Below are 13,707 nucleotides of genomic sequence, written 5' to 3'. Positions count from 1 at the left end.
TGGCTGTGACAGTTCCATTCTTTCTTTTGCAAATGTCTGACTCATTTCCTTACCTTCTTCCTGTCTTTACTCAAGTGTCACCTTCTCAATGAGCCCTTCTCTGACCAGCTAACCAAATAGTCTCTATCCCTCTTCTCTGCTTTATTCTTCTCGGTATTTATTACTATCTATCACATTTAAATTTTTTACTTATTTTGTGGTTTGTCTGTTTTTCCTGACACAACAAGTCAGTTCCATGAAGACAGGGACTTTTGTCTGTTTTGCTCACTCCTGTATCCCTGGCACCCAGTATCATGCCTGGCACATAGTAGATGCTCCATAAATGTTTGCTGGATGAAAGAATGAGCACCAGAATCTGTCAGCCTCTGGATCCCCTTTCCATCCATATTCTGCACTCCCTCCCAGTAAACAAGAGAAAATCTCTCTGAGTGCTTCCATCCTGGGGACCTAGGTCCACCTACCCTCATTCACTTCCACAACAACCCCAGGGGGGTGGTAGAGTTATCTTGTCCTCACGGGTGAGGAAACTGAGGCTCAGAGAGGCAGGGTCACACAGGCAGGGAGTGAAGCCTCTGGCCTCTTTCAGTCTACCAGCCTCCCTCAGATGCACGTCTCCTGCAGCCTGGGATTCCTCTGGCAGTTAAAGGGAGGGGCTTTTTTTTCTCCCATTATGGTTTATCACAGGATATTGAATATAGTTCCCTGTGCTATGCAGTAGGACCTTGTTATTTATCCATCCTATACATCATAGTTTGCCTCTGCTAATCCCAAACCCCCAATCCCTCCCTCCCCCCACCTCCTCCCCCTTGGCAACCACAAGTCTGTTCTCTGTCACTGTGAGTGTGTTTCTGTTTCATAGATGAGTTCATTTGGTTCATATTTTAGATTCCACATATAAGTGATCTCATATGGTATTTGTCTTTCTCTTTCTGACTTACTTCACTTAGTATGATAATCTCTAGGTCCATCCTTGTTGCCGCAGATGACATTGTTTCATTCTTCTTTATGGCTGAGTAGTATGCCATTGTGTATATGTACCACATCTTCTTTATCTAGTCATCTGTCAATGGAAATTTAGCTTGTTTCCATGTCTTGGCTATTGTAATAGGGCTGCTATGAATATAGGGGTGTATGAAATTTTTGAATTATAGTTTTGTCTGGATATATGCCCAGGAGTGGGATTGCTGGATCATATGGCAACTCTATTTTTAGTTTTTTGAAAAACCTCCATACTGTTCTCCATAGGGGCTGCACCAATTTGCATTCCCATCAACAGTGTAGGAAGCTTGAGGGAAAGGCTTTGTGCATGGTGTTTGCAGAGAGAGAGAAAGAGAGAGAATGATTCAGCCTAGTCAGAACATCATGCACGGTCAAGGAGGGGTCTAGTGGGCAAGTGCTTTCCTGGGCCCTGCCTGGGTCAGGCCCTCACCACAGCTCTGTGCAAGAGCGGAGACTGAGGCCCTGTCCGAGTTCCCACAGCCAACCAGAGCAGGAGTGGGCAGGGAGGCTGACCTCCTTGATTTGGAGGGGCCAGCTCCCTGAGTGAGGTGAGAATTTATGGTTCTCAGCTTCAGGCGACAGGAGCGAGAAGGCGGAGTCAATCCACCAATGGCATCCTTCAGACCACTCTGATTGGTTCAGGGATGGAAACTCAACCCCGTGAGGGCCAATAAGATGCGAGCACTCATTACCCGCCTTCCACAAGAGCACTTCCTTTCTCTCCCACCCAAATTGCCATGTGGCGTGAGGATGTGGCATTCAAGGTGGCCTGTCGCGGGTTGTCCACGAGGTGCTGGGCAGTCACAGCCTGACCAGGGTGAAGAGGGGAGACAAGGCAATACTCGCCCACCGACCACAGGGCCTAGCGCGCACTAGGTGTCCCGTAGATACGGGGCATCTAGCTGCGGTAAACTTTTCCTGAATAAATGATCGATGGATGAAGAATGATGCCTTCCCTCAGCTCCCTATCCCAAATGAGCTGCTGAACTGGACTTATCTCTCCTTCAGTTGTTCCCCCATCCCAAATGTCTCTAGTCTCAGCTTCCTAATCTGTTTACTGGGTGTAATAATATTACCTACCTCCTAGAATTATTGTGGGAACTAAATGAATTTAATATATGTCTGGCACATAGTAGGTACATAACAAATGTCAATTATTATTGTTATCATCATCATTTCCCTCTGGGGGCCTCAGTTTTCTCATCTGTGAAATGGGAATTCATTTATTCATTCAACAAACTGCTGATCATCATCCATGTTCCAGGCATTGTGGTTAAGATCTGGGGCAGTTATACAGATGAATAGGTCAAGGTCTGTGTCTGGAAAAATTAACCTTCGGGTGTGGCAGGCGGTCAGAGTTAAAACCCAGTGGGAGGAAATACAGGGCATATGGAAAATCTACTGTGTAGATGTGGGGTGACCTGGGGCGGTGAGATGCTAGCTCCAAAATTGGACTAATTGAGGTGAGGGATGGAACTGATTCCATGTCCCCTGCTCTTTCCAGTATGTTGAGTTGGCGTGAAAACGTTTGGGATGGGCTCCAGTTGTTGACCCGAGCCAGACAGAAAGGGGATGTTAGATTACCAGAGAGCCCAAGGTTTAGGACAGGTCTAGATAGATACAATTAAGGGTCAGGGAAGAATGAACCAACTTGTATCTCAGGCATTTTTCTCCTAAAATATTAATTTTTAAAATTATGTGAAATGATGTATAAATTTAATTCTCTAGATTTTTGTCTTTTTTGAAAAAAATGAGTGACATTTTTATTTTAATGGAGGTCAATATCTGATAGGAGCAGCCAAATTACACCGCCACCTGGTGGCAGCATACTAAAATCACAGGTTTGTTTTATTTTGTTTGAGATGAACAAAACACTGCAAGCTCAATTTGGGGATATGACCAGAGATATCAACGCCATTCCCCCCATTCCTCTTCTCCCCACCCCTTTACTAAAACCCAGCTTCTATAGTTGATGCTCCCAATTTCCCAGCTTTTTGCCTGAGTCACACCTACTCAGCAGACAAGCCAACCAGCTCCTTCGCCCTGTCTCTTGCCCTTCACGAGGCCTGGAGAGCCTCAGGCCCATTTTGTCTCCAGCTCTACATTTGTGCTAACACATCCCCAAGCCCTTAGCCCAGCCTGAAAAGGGAATGTGAGAATACGGAGAGAACCTAGTCCAAGTGTAATGGTTAAGAGTGCAGATGGTACACTTGGACTGATGTGGGTTCAAATCCCTGCTGATCACTTACTGGTTGTGGGTCTCTGGACCTCTCTAAGGCTTCTCTGAGCCTCAGATTCCCCATCTGAAAAATGGGATGGAGTCTGGATTCAACAAGAGGCTTCTTATTCTTTCTACTATATGTCTTTTTTTTTAAATTTTATTTATTTATTTTTGGCTGTTTTGGGTCTTCGTTTCTGGGCAAGGGCTTTCTCTAGTTGCGGCGAGCCGGAGCCACTCTTCATCGCGGTGCGCGGGCATCTCACTATCGGGGCCTCTCGTTGCGGAGCACAGGCTCCAGACGTGCAGGCTCAGCGGCCATGGCTCACGGGCCCAGTTGCTCCACGCGGCATGTGGGATCCTCCCGGACCAGGGCTCGAACCCGTGTCCCCTGCTTTGGCAGGCAGACTCTCAACCACTGCGCCACCAGGGAAGCCCTACTATATATGTCTTTCTACTTCTCTTTCTACAAGAGCTGGAGCTGGTGGAGACCAAGCAATGATGGGGAGGAGTGGGATGGAAGAGGAGCGCTTCTGCCTCTTGGCACATCTATCCAGAAATGGCTAAGGCCTCGCCTTGCCTGGAGCTCTTTTACAGTCTCCCTCCCAGGCTCTCCCCATCCTAGTCTACCCAGTCTTCTCTAACAGATTTCTTCAGAGCCTGGCCCTAACACCTCGCACCCTCTTATAATCAATCCACTTAGCACTCAAGGGGCAATGAATGAACAAAGGTCCATCAGCCCCTCCTTGGGGCCCAGAGAGGGCAACGCTTAACCCTCTAAAATGGCTCACAAAAGGTAGTATTGCAGGCACTTAAGAAGGGGAGAAGTTTTGGAGCTGGGCTTCCCCAACCGTGGCAACTACCAGAGCCCTGTCCTGCAGCACAGGAAATCCGCCTTCTGGCTCGATGCTGAAGCTGCCTGGATCTTGTGTGGCCTTGGATAAGGCTTAGCTCTGTTGAGCCTCATATTCCGCATCTGTAAAACGGAGCTCCCCAATCTACTTCAGCAACATGGCTGCTGGGACTGCTGAAGAGGTGGGCAGGGTCGGGGCATCCTCTCCCTTCCCCTGCCTCCTTGGGGAACCCCAGGACCCTGCTCAGAGGAGGAGGCGCCACTTCTCCTGGGGAAGTGGGTCCCAGGGGACTCTGTGATCCTCTCCCACCCTCGCTGTGGGCAGCCAGCGCCAAGTGCTGTATTAATTGTTACCAACTCTCCCTTGGGAAGCAAATTCAAAATGAGGTCACCATGGTAACCCACACGGTTGCAATGTGACCAAATTTTTAAAGTGCTCACCGTGTTCCAGGCACCTTACCTCTCAGTGGAAAAGAAAATACTGGGGCCTCAGTCCCACACTTCAGTGGCCTGGGGAAGCCCTGGAACTCTCCTGCACCAAGAAACGGTGAGGAAGGGGCAGGGCAGAGGAGAGGCCAGAGCAGAGCTGGGAATGACATCCCCGGTCCCGAATGAGGCCTGACCGGAGAGCCAGAGGCCCTGGGTTTGGTCTCGGTTCTGGCACCATCTTGTCTGCAGCCCCAGGCTGGTGCCTTGTCTTCTCTGGGCCTCCAGTAACACTTCACCCAGCAGTATCTCTGCAAAGATCAAATAAATGAGCCAGTGGGTTGTTAACCTCACATGTGGGGTGGGGGGTGATGGAGAAGGCCAGGGAGTTTTTTGCTAATCAGGCCTCCAAGGCAGAGAGACCACCTGGGTTCAAGTGCTACCTCTGCTGCCAGCAGCTGTGTGACCTTGGGCCCGGGACTTCACCCCTCTGAGCTTTGGCTTCCTTACCTATAAAAGAGGGGCTAACAGTAGTCCCTTCCCTGTGGGGCGGTTGTAAAGTTTAAATAAGAGAACCCATGGAAAGGGCTTAGCATGGTGCCTGCACACAGTAGGTGCTAACGACATCCTTGCTGCTGTGCCCGATGTGCCAGGCCCTGAGCTCAGCAAGTTACACATGATCTAGCAGTGAATCCTCACCACGTTCCTCCCGTGAGATGCTTGCTGTTATTAAGCCCATTTTACAGATGTGGAGACTAAGGTTAGCAAGGTGAGACAACTCACTGAGGTGCAGAAACACCCATGGAGTGGGGCCTAGATTCTGACCCAGGTCTGTCTTAAGTCTGAACTCAAACCCCTAACCATTCCCTACACAGCCTGAGGATGAAATGAGACGTGTGTTGAGTACCCAACAGTTGGTGCTTATTAAATAGTGGACAGTCACAGGCACATCCAGGTTTCGTGTCATAGCCACCATATTGCTCCAACCGCTGTCTTCTGGTGCTTGGGTACCGGATCTGGTGGGTTCAGAACTTCCATGGCTCAGGCAGTGATGGGGGAATGAGCCGGCCCCTCTTTAGGCCACCGCATCACAAGGGCCCTGCCTGTCCCTGGGGCCCTGGCTGCCCTCACACTGTGGGGACACAGACGGCCAGAAGCTGCCTCTGACCTCATCCCACCCTAGCTACTCTCTGGCCTTCACGGCCCCCACCTAACCCCTTCCTGCTGGGTGAGCCCCCACCCCCACCCCTCCACTCCCAGCCACCCCCAGGCAAAGCTGGCTTTCCCAGGACAGAATGGGGTCAGGCCTGCTGAGTGGTAGATGAATTTAATAACCAGCCATTCCTACCACCAGCCCATTTGCCCTCCACTGTCCCAGGCCCACAGAGGGGCCAGAGTCAGCCTATCTGTCAGGGTAGAGAAGTCAGAGGGGTGGAAAACACCCTCCCAGCCAGCTTAGGGCACTCGAGGAGCCCAGAGCAGTTCAAAGCTGAAACTGTGGGATACGGATACTCCGGTTTTAGCCCTTCTCCCCGATGGTGGTATGGCCTTGAGCAAATCGTTGCTATTCTCTAAGCCTCGGCTTCTCCATCCACAAAATGGAGTGGGTAATCCCCACTGCCTGCGTCCTGGGGTTGCTGTAGGGCCCGAGCCCGTAGCAGACGTGTTCTCCCTTTGTAAATCCCCATGCCTACAGAAGGCATGATTCTGGTTATTGATAATCTTGGCTGCTATCTGGGTTGGGTCCCCCCAGAAGCAGACCCTGAGACAAGGATGAGAGAGGTGCCCTTGGAACTTCTTGAGCAGTATTGCCCTGGTGGGGAAGTGGGGAAGCGAGGCAGGGAAGGAAGAATCCAATTCAGGGATTCTGCAGGCTACAGAGAACAGGCTACAGAGGATCGGCCCATCTAGAGACTTCTGCGAGATAGGGTAGCACAGGCCTCAGATTCGTCCTACTCAAGAGGTGAGAAGCTGGGCTATTATCCACCAGCTCTCATCACCTTTGGTTGAGGACTGCTCCCTAAGACACTTTGCTGCTTCCCAGCGCTCCCAGATGCCCTGTGAGGGGGCCAAGCATGCCCTCTGGGCAGAGAAGGCCTTCAGATAGGTTGCAGGTACTTACATAGAAGGCCTTCATGTGTACAGGAATGGTGATGCTGAGGGGATGCAGAAAGGGTTCCACATGCATAATCTCGTTTATTGTTATCCTCACATCAGCCCTATGAGGGAGGTACTGTTATTAGCCCCATTTTGCAGATGAGGAATGTGAGGCTCAGAGAGGTAACGTTCACTTGCCCAAGGCCACACAGCTCAGAAGGGGTGAGGCGAGGATTAGAATTGGCTGCAGTGTCTTTGTTCTTTCCACTGCCTCCCAAGTTGGCAGGACTCACTTGCATGTGGGTTGCAGCCAGTAGCGTGCTGATAAATGTTTAGCCACGGGAGAAAAAAAGCCCTGGCTTATAGTGTTTACTGGTTGCCATGGTATAAATACTCCCACCATGGCCAATTTCAAGCTACCAAAGCTATGTCTGTCAGTGAACACAGAGCTGGGAAAAGATGCTAACAATTGGCTCTCATGAGCTGGTATGAGCTGGCTCCAGCACACCACTTTTGGAACATTTTTGGTCTTATCTCCTACCAGTGTAGCTCTCAGTACTGAGCAGACTACATTTCTCTCTAGGTTGAAAACACATCACACCTATTCTAGCTCCCACCCCTTTGCCGCTACTATTCCTTCCCTCTGGGATGCCCTTTTCTTCTTCTTCGTGTTTCCAAATCTTATTTACCTTTTAAGAGCCTGCTCTGGTCCCACTTCCTCTAGGTTGTATTAGTCAGGATAAGTACCACTAGCTGCTATAACAAACAGCCCCATAATCTCAGTAATTTAACACAATCTAAATTGATTGCCCCTTCATCCTGTAGTCCAGGGGAGGTTCTTTTCACCATGGAACGCAGATTCCTTCTTTTTCCTTCCATTTTTAAATGCTACCATCATCAACACTTCACATCCAAATTCACCACAGAATGAGGAGAGATCAGAAAGGATCCCACAAGAGTTATATGGCCAGCCGTGGAACTGACTCTCATTGCTTCTACCTGTTTTGTTGTCCAGAACTGCCCCTCCTGATTGCAAGGTGGTCAAGAAATATGGCTTAACTGGAAATGTGATTTTCTTACAAGGAGAAAATGGAACCACGAAAATGAAACAAAACCAGCTTCTGCTTCTACTTCCCCAACTTCCACAGTCCAACCAACCTCTTTCTCTTTTAGATTTTTCCAGAACACACTGTCCAGAAACTGTTTTCTTTGGTCTTTGACTCAGACTGCCAGGCACGGTTACTGGGTTGGTCTTCTCTGCCTCCATAGACTCACAGAGGCTGAGCTATGGAAAGTTCCAGAAGCAGGGTTCCCAATTCTTGTTTCAGGTGTGAATCACCTGTGGATTCAGGGTTCCTGGTAAAGCAGGTCTGGGAAAGAGTCCAGCAATCAGTATTTTTAACCAGATCGTTAGGTAGTTCAGATGTGCAGCAAACACTGGAACCAGTGATCTAGTTCCAAAGGTCCCATTTCATGGATGTGGACACTGAGGCCCAGAGAGGGGGAGGAGTTTGCCCTAAGCCATGGAGTAAGTTAAAGCTGGATCTGAAACTCAAACCCAGGGCTCCTGACTTTTCACCCTGGGCTCTGTTTATATGCCATGGTGTGTTTCCCCAAGGAGACCTTACCGTAAACTCTAACACAAGACACTGGTCGATGCTGAGTCAGTCATGAGTTATCAAGATGACTTTTGAGTTGAATGTGAGCTCTAGAGGTAAGCAGACCTGGGTTCAAATTCTACCTCTTCCACCTGCTTCTTGGATAAGTCTCTCTAACCCTCTGAGCCTGGTTTCCTCAGCTGGAAAAGGGGGATGATAAAAGCACCTATTCCATAGGTTAGGAGGAGAAAATGTATGAAAAGTGCTCAGTACAGCATCTGGTAAATTCTCGATAAATACTTACCGTTGGCTCTGGTTATCTGCCGAGGTGAGTTGTTGTTCTCAAGGAGCATGAGGAGCATCTGGAAACAACCTCTAGGATGAGGCTAATCCAGAAGAGAGCCTCCTCCTCCTCTGGGTAAAGTTTCAGTCACTGGGCAGATCCTTCATGAAAATCAGCTCTCAAAATGTACATGCAGAGCCCTTGGAAACTCAAGCAGCACAGCTTGATCTTGGTTTTTATCCAGTTGGGCGCATAGCTAATTGCTTCAAAAATATACCCAAGCTGCGTGTGTGCCTGTGCAAGCCTGGGCCTTGCTTCCGAGCACAGAGGCTGTATGGGTCCCAGCCCACAGGAGGGCCATGTCAGTCAGGGCAGGCCAGGCTCTGCTGCAGTAACAAATACTCCCACAGCTTAGAGCTACAGAGCTTGCTTTCAGGCACTCTGTGTGTTCATCATGGCTAGGCTGAGACTCTACTCCTGTTAGGCACTCAGGCACGGGGGCTGAAGGAGCAGCCACCAACTCAACTGTTGCTCTTCCCCGTGGCCAAGAGAAAGAAGGCTCTTCGGGGTTTTCCTCAGGCAATAAAGTGTTCTGCCCTGGAAGGGAGTCACATTACTGCTTGAGTCCAGATGCAGACACCACCTCACTGAGGCAAGTCCCTGAGCCCATCCCCTTCCCGGTCTGCATAAAGGGGATGAGAACAATACCTACCTCATTGGTATAAGGGGCTACCTGACATGACACTGGAATTCTTAGAACAGGATGGAGAAAGAACTTGATAAATGATGGGTTTTAATAGCCCAATAGTGGAAACAACCCACATGTTCAACAACAGATGAATGGATAAACAAACGTGGTCTATCCACACAATGGAATGCTATTCAGCCATAAACAGGAATGAAGTGCTGATGCATGTTACAACATGGAGGAACCTTAAAAACACTTAGGCTAGGTGAAAAAGACAGTCGTAAAAGTCTTATAATATAGGATTCTATTTACGTGAAGTATCCAGAATAGGCAAATTCATAGAGACAGAAAGTAGATTAGTGGTTGCCAGGGGCTGGGGGTAGGAAGGAATTAGGAGCTAATGGATACAAGGTTTCATTTTGGGCTGATGGAAGTGTTCTGGAATCAGATAGTGGGGATGGTTGTATGACATTGTGACTGTACTACAACCCACTTGAAAATGGTGAAGTTTACATCGTGAATCATATCTCAAGAATATAAAAAATTAAAATAAATAACTAATGATAATAATGAATAAGGGAAGGATAAGAAATACTCCCCTCCCCCTACAGAGCTTTTTTTGCCCATCCCAAACCATGAGCCTTGTCTTTAAGCTGTCATTTCTGTGGACTGGCCTGTCTCCCCGGCCCAAGAGCCCTTCAAAGCTGTGGTGGAGCCTGGCTATTTTTATCTTCTTTGTGGTCCCTGATCCCGGCAGGCAGGGTCAGGTGTGTAAACTGTGCACTCTCGCTCACAAAGCTGTGCCCATGCCCTGTGTGTGTGTGCGCTCCTCTGTGTGTGTGCACGCTGCTGTGTGTGTGTGTGCGCACGCTGCTGTGTGTGTGTGCACGCTGCTATGTGTGTGCACGCTGCTGTGTGTGTGTGCAGGCTGCTGTGTGTGTGTGCACGCTGCTGTGTGTGTGCACGCTGCTGTGTGTGTGCACGCTGCTGTGTGTGTGCGCACGCTGCTGTGTGTGTGCGCGCACGCGTGCACATGCGCGGGCACGCAGCTTGGTCCTGGAGCCTTCAGGGAGCTGGTCATACACTGGCACCCGTGGCAGGCGCTGCCTCCCCTCTCTGGTCTCCCCGGGTGCTTCTCCTGCTGCCCCCAGGATCCTGGGGGATGCCTGCCTGGGAGGGAAGAGCCATCAGCGATCCAGCCCCTTCCACTCGGTCGTAGGGAAGCCGGGCCCAGGGAGGGAGGGCTCGTCCAGTGTCACACAGTGAGGTAGCAGCAGAGCTGGACGAAGCCCCCAGGTGGCCCACAGCCCGCCCAGTGCCCCTTCCGCGGTGGTGGCGTGTTAGAGGATAGGCAGAGGGGCTGGGCGAGCGCTGAGAGATTCCTGGGCCTTCTCAGAGCTCCTCCCGCCAGACAGGTGACCAGCGGTGCGTGAGGATATGGAGGGGACAGAGGGCTGCTGGGGTCAGGGAAGGCTGAAGTCGGGCGGGAAAGGTCCCAGCCGCTCAGTACTTCCTGTTTTTATCACTGCTCTAGCCGTGGGAGACAGTTGTCACCACAAAACCACAGCAGCAAACCCTCTGGCTTCCCTTCGCACGTGCTCCTCCCTCCCAACAGTCTCTCCCTGGGATTATGTCCCTCTCTGTCCCCCTCCAGGCCCACAGAAGTGGGCCCCCCATGGCAGGGATGAGGCTGGACCCTGAGACGAACCGGCCCACCGGCAGCCATCGCTGCAGTCATGCCCACAGGCTCACTGAGGTTGGACCCATCCCCTCTTCCAAGGGCTCTATATTCATGCATTTATTGAGCACCTTTCGTGTGCCAGCTCCCCTACCACAGGCTGAGGTTAAAGGGCATCAATACTGGCCTGTCCAAGACTCACCTGAGACAGGCTTAGCCAGGCTGAGGCTGGGGGTACAGCTCGGGGCCCAGCCCATACCCAGAGCCCCAGCTCCACCCCGCCCAACAACGAGAGGTCACTCTTGCTGTCTTACGTTCACGACTCCAGGGGACAGTCTTTCACAAGGAGGGGCACATTTATGAGATGGGCTAAGTGGGCGCACAGGATACGGACTCACCGAGGGAGAAAGTGATTCCATTTCTGATGAGGAAGGAGAGTCTCGGGTGGGTCCCCTCCGTGTTTAACACCTTTCTGACATCTGCTGACCTCCCTTCGAACACAGAGACTGGCCCTCACGTCCAGAACCCTGGGGGCACCAGGGTCCAGCTAGAATTTAAGAATACTGCTTGATTAACATCGTACTCACGCCATTGCTTAGCTTCTGTTTATGGCAATCATGCGGTTTTCCATTTACATAGTTTCCTTTGAAAATAAACGAAGTGAAGATGAGTTGATTTTTCAAAAAGCACCAAATAGCTATCAGTACGGGCAAAAATGAAAGTGGTTTTGAATGTTTGCATGGTTTGAGAAACATAATCCAAGGTTTCGCGATCAGGGAGGTGGGGTGATTTAATCCCGGTGTCCTCCTGCTGGAAGGACCCTGGACTGAACGTGTCATAACTGACTCCCGGTGGCCTGAGTCCTTGTCTTCAGAGCGTCTGGGTGTCAGGCTCCCTGTCTCCAGAGCAGCTCTGGGGAGGGTGCTGGTGGCCCTGAAGGCGAGCTCCTGGGTGGAGGCCACCCTCCCTCAGGTGCTGCATCCTCCCTCCTCGGGTGTGAGCTCAGCCAGCCTGGCCCCGGGCTGCCGTGTCACCTATGGCTGAGGACCCGGAACCACCGTCCTCCTCTCTTCCCGCCCCTCCCCCATAGCTCTTCCTACAACGCCCTCAGATGACAAACGAGGGGTCTGACTACCTGGCCCACCGTCTCCCTGCCTATCTTTTCAGGTGAATTTGGGGTTCCTAGCACAGAGCCTCTCTCGGCGCCCGGTTCTCTGCACCGCGCCTCTTCTTCCAGGTTCACCCCCTCCATGACTCCTGGGTGTAGCTCTCTGCAGCTGAGGGAAGCTGCCCTCAGATGGTTTTCCGGCACCTTCCTTTAAAACACCACCACCTAGACCTGTGGGAATCCTGTGGGGCAGAGTCAGGACTAAGGCGAGGCTGGTGAGGTAGGGAGGCGTGCATTCTCAGTGGTCACCCTGAAAGTGAGTGCTTCCTTAACCTGTGGGCCCCAGATACCTCTCTTGCCCTATGCTAGTCCCAGCAGTGCTACAGAACATGAGGGAAAGAACCCTGTTGGTTAGAAGGATTTCCTGGGGGTCACTGGGGTGCTGAGTCCTTCTCACAGCAGTTGCCCCCTTGGGATCATCCGGTGTCTCAGGGAGGCTGGTTGGCAAGTCGGCTGCCTTAACACAGTTGTGTGTGGTGTGCACTTCAAAAGGGTGTAAGTGTGGCTGAAATCCAGCCTGTCCCCTACTCTGTGTGTCACCCTGTGTGTTGTGGGGCCTGCGTCAGCCTGCAGGAGGCGGGGGGCGGCAACTTTCTGTATTTTGTCCACTGGTGAGGGCGCCTTTCAGTACTTCCTACGAGGATATCAAATGCGCTCGCGGTGGCCTTGCAGCCGGAGAGAAGGGGATTAGAGAGGGGCGGGTACTTGCTCTAGGACACAGAGCTGCAGGGCTAGGACTCAAGTTTCTTGATTCTTTACTTAATCTTCTTCCCTTTACTTTTTATCAGTCCAGTAAAATGCGTTAGAGAGTTATTTCCCACAGGCAGAGGTAAACCTAGAATATGGGGTCCCTGTTATGCCCTTTCTTGTCTGCCCCTCCCCCACCGGCGGTAATTCCCTCCTTGATGTCTTTTCAGCAGCTTGGATTCGCCTCTAATCCCGCGTCTGTCTGCCCCACTGGCCCGGGAATTCCTGGAGCGCAGAGAACGGGTCTCTCTCGTAGCCCAGTCTCAGCAGGCACTGTGCGCCGCCAAGCCGTATCCTGGGACCCCAGAAGGCCCCGTCTTGGCTCCAGGAGGGCAGAGCACTTCAGAAGACATAGACCATTAACCAAAAGTCATTTAAAAATAACTCCAACTGTGACTTGTGTCTAATACTCTTCAAAGCTGCTTCCCTCCATGTCCCTGTCCCTTTCCTCTCACTTTCCCCTTCAGGCTCTCTCCACCCATTTTCTTGGTCCTGTGACACAAAACCTAGAAACCAATTTGTCCCAAACCCAGACTCTCTTCATAGAGAGAAGGTAGGTGTTGTAAATCAGCTGGTCGTCTTCCCAAACCATCCTCTTCTTCCTCCACGACAGGTGGCCATGCTGCTGGACAACATTTCCCAGCCTCCCTTGCAGCAGTGGCCATTAGAACATGAACGGTAGTGATGGAGGCCACGTTCAGGCCTTGGCTTTCAATCAGTGGGTGCCCTCTCTTTCCTCCCTGCTGGCTGAGACCAGACGCGGTGACAGTAAAGCCTGACAAGATGGAAGAGCCATGCCGTGGAAGGAACCTGGGTCTCTGCATGCTGTGCGCCTTCCAGGCCTGGAACATTCACCGAAGAGGTTTTGTGAGAGAGAAATACACTTCTGTGCTCTTTAAGATGCTTTGTTTGGGTTTTTTTTTTTTTTTTTTGCCTCAGGAAAGAGGAGTTG

Source organism: Kogia breviceps, chromosome 1 (genome assembly GCF_026419965.1).
Source record: "Kogia breviceps isolate mKogBre1 chromosome 1, mKogBre1 haplotype 1, whole genome shotgun sequence".
In the NCBI taxonomy this organism is placed as follows: Eukaryota; Metazoa; Chordata; class Mammalia; order Artiodactyla; family Physeteridae; genus Kogia; species Kogia breviceps.
Note: the sequence above shows the minus strand (reverse complement) of the source record.